General features: G+C 51.2%; 6 non-coding genes across 6 annotated transcripts; 1 reads left to right on the forward strand and 5 right to left on the reverse strand.

Moving 5' to 3' along the window:
• Positions 1-35: 35 nt before the first annotated feature.
• On the reverse strand, positions 36-228 carry LOC131474611 (U2 spliceosomal RNA). Its single transcript, XR_009242371.1, has one exon. It is a non-coding gene; the product is annotated as a U2 spliceosomal RNA (small nuclear RNA).
• Positions 229-407: 179 nt separating this feature from the next.
• On the reverse strand, positions 408-520 carry LOC131474676 (U5 spliceosomal RNA). The gene has a single exon (XR_009242431.1). It is a non-coding gene; the product is annotated as a U5 spliceosomal RNA (small nuclear RNA).
• A 626-nt stretch (positions 521-1,146) lies between these two features.
• LOC131474568 (U1 spliceosomal RNA) lies at positions 1,147-1,310 on the reverse strand. The gene has a single exon (XR_009242329.1). It is a non-coding gene; the product is annotated as a U1 spliceosomal RNA (small nuclear RNA).
• A 402-nt stretch (positions 1,311-1,712) lies between these two features.
• On the forward strand, positions 1,713-1,831 carry LOC131474636 (5S ribosomal RNA). The gene has a single exon (XR_009242392.1). It is a non-coding gene; the product is annotated as a 5S ribosomal RNA (ribosomal RNA).
• Positions 1,832-1,980: 149 nt separating this feature from the next.
• Positions 1,981-2,173, reverse strand: LOC131474622 (U2 spliceosomal RNA). The gene has a single exon (XR_009242381.1). It is a non-coding gene; the product is annotated as a U2 spliceosomal RNA (small nuclear RNA).
• Positions 2,174-2,352: 179 nt separating this feature from the next.
• On the reverse strand, positions 2,353-2,465 carry LOC131474645 (U5 spliceosomal RNA). The gene has a single exon (XR_009242401.1). It is a non-coding gene; the product is annotated as a U5 spliceosomal RNA (small nuclear RNA).
• Positions 2,466-2,500: the final 35 nt, after the last annotated feature.

Genomic DNA, 2,500 nt, shown 5'->3' on the forward strand with positions numbered 1-2,500 from the left:
TTTCAGCCTTGCTTTGGTTTTCACAGAAAAAAAGAGAACGGTGCACCGTTCCTGGTGGCACTGCAATACCAGGTCAATGCAAGGAGTGAAGAGAGCAAGCCCCAGGTTTCACCGCCCACTGCTCAAAAATGCATTTAATATTTAATCCCCATATAGAGGACATATCAGATATTAAACTGATAAGAACAGATACTACACTTGATCTTAGCCAAAAGGCCGAGAAGCGATGGCCCGCCAGTGTCTTGGGCCAACTCAAGATCTTGGCGCACAAGTTACTTGTTGTGGTGCCATGTTTCTGAAGTGCGCATAACAAAGGCTGCTGCCGATCACCTCCGCCCCCAGGTGATCTAAGCGCACCTCTGAGCCGTGACGGACAGCTGCTTGACATTTGACACACTCAAAGGGCGCAGCCATACAGCAAAGCCCACCAAAAATAACTTATACTCTCGGACGTTCCTCTCCACGGAAGTCTTTAGTAAAAGGCGAAAGACTTGTGCATTTTGAAGAAAAACCAGAGTCGACATAGACCCTCTCCTTGAGAGCAGCCAACGAGTCTATCCGCCGGAGTCACCACAGTCTCGGTCGGCCCGGCCGGCCACCTTGGGACAGCCTTTCTTCAACGTTTTTGGTTTGCCGGCCAATCAACCGCCCACATTTGACTGCATGTTTGGAAGCGCATTCTTACTGTTGGTTGTGTGCTGCAGTTTTCTATCAATCGCTGAGGCTGTGGCACACCTCCAAGGTTTAGTGGTAGATGTGAGTGCATGAGCAAAGCAGCTCTGTGTCACACCGAGCAGTACAAACTGCCGGGCCGTTTCCCAGCTCCTCCGGGCTTCTCAAATGGTGAGCTGCTCCTGGCATCGCTTCAATATCAGGTCAATGTACAGGAGTGGACGGAACAAGCGCCAAAGTATTAACCCTTGGCATGATGGCCATGGATCCATCTCCATCAATCCAGTTCTCCTACAAAGAGCCGGGAAAGGGAGCATGACATTTCCTTAGAGCTAAAAGACAACACCCACAACCATCCCATTCCCAGCAACTTGGAAAGACTGGGGATGTCGCTCTGCGAGCACGTGAGAAGCCTGGAGATGGGCACACAAGGCGGAACTTTGGGCGGCTGACCTTTGCTTACAACTACGTCATCGGGGGAGAGCGCGGACGCAGTACCCCACCAGCAGAAATTATGCAGTCAAGATTCCCACGTTTGGGGAATTTGCAGGGGTCAGCACAACCAGAGTGCAATGGCTGAGCCTCGCCCTGGGTGAACCACCTTCTTGATCACGGTGTCTCCCCTGCCAGGTAAGTATGAGGTGTACTTGCCCAGCACTGGGTGGCGGTTCCCAGACACAGCTCTTTGGCCGATGGTGCAGGAAATGGATAGTCCCAGAGTCCAATGCCTTGACTCAGGTGCTCGTTAATGCTGTGCTGTGTTCAACTTCAACCTCCAGCACACATTGGAGAGGAAACACTCGACCTTTTCACTGGCATACCTGGCTGTCATTTCCTATAGATTCAGCAACAACTGGACCTGACGGCACCAACAGCAGCTTACCCATCTCGGTGTAGCTTCCAAATACTGGAATAGAGTGTAGCAGGTAGTGGCGATAAAGGCTCAAGTGCAGTGTGTTCGGAAGGCTGACTTTTGAGCCCCTCCACGAGCAGGGGGCCTTGCCTGGTCTATAAAAGGAGTCTGTGTCACCTGCCCGTCGGCTTACGGCCACACCACCCTGAGCACGCCCGATCTCGTCTGATCTCGGAAGCTAAGCAGGGTCGGGCCTGGTTAGTACTTGGATGGGAGACTGCCTGGGAATACCAGGTGCTGTAAGCTTTTACACTGCAGCACACTTTTACACTGCAGCACGCTTTGACACTGCTGCTTCCTTACAAGAAACGTGGGCTTGCAATTACGTTGACGCACGGGCACACGTTAATGTCCTTCCAGTTTCAGCCTTGCTTTGGTTTTCACAGAAAAAAAGAGAACGGTGCACCGTTCCTGGTGGCACTGCAATACCAGGTCAATGCAAGGAGTGAAGAGAGCAAGCCCCAGGTTTCACCGCCCACTGCTCCAAAATGCATTTAATATTTAATCCCCATATAGAGGACATATCAGATATTAAACTGATAAGAACAGATACTACACTTGATCTTAGCCAAAAGGCCGAGAAGCGATGGCCTGCCAGTGTCTTGGGCCAACTCAAGATCTTGGCGCACAAGTTACTTGTTGTGGTGCCATGTTTCTGAAGTGCGCATAACAAAGGCTGCTGCCGATCACCTCCGCCCCCAGGTGATCTAAGCGCACCTCTGAGCCGTGACGGACAGCTGCTTGACATTTGACACACTCAAAGGGCGCAGCCATACAGCAAAGCCCACCAAAAATAACTTAAACTCTCGGACGTTCCTCTCCACGGAAGTCTTTAGTAAAAGGCGAAAGACTTGTGCATTTTGAAGAAAAACCAGAGTCGACATAGACCCTCTCCTTGAGAGCAGCCAACGAGTC

This window comes from Solea solea, chromosome 15 (genome assembly GCF_958295425.1).
Source record: "Solea solea chromosome 15, fSolSol10.1, whole genome shotgun sequence".
Lineage (NCBI taxonomy): Eukaryota > Metazoa > Chordata > Actinopteri > Pleuronectiformes > Soleidae > Solea > Solea solea.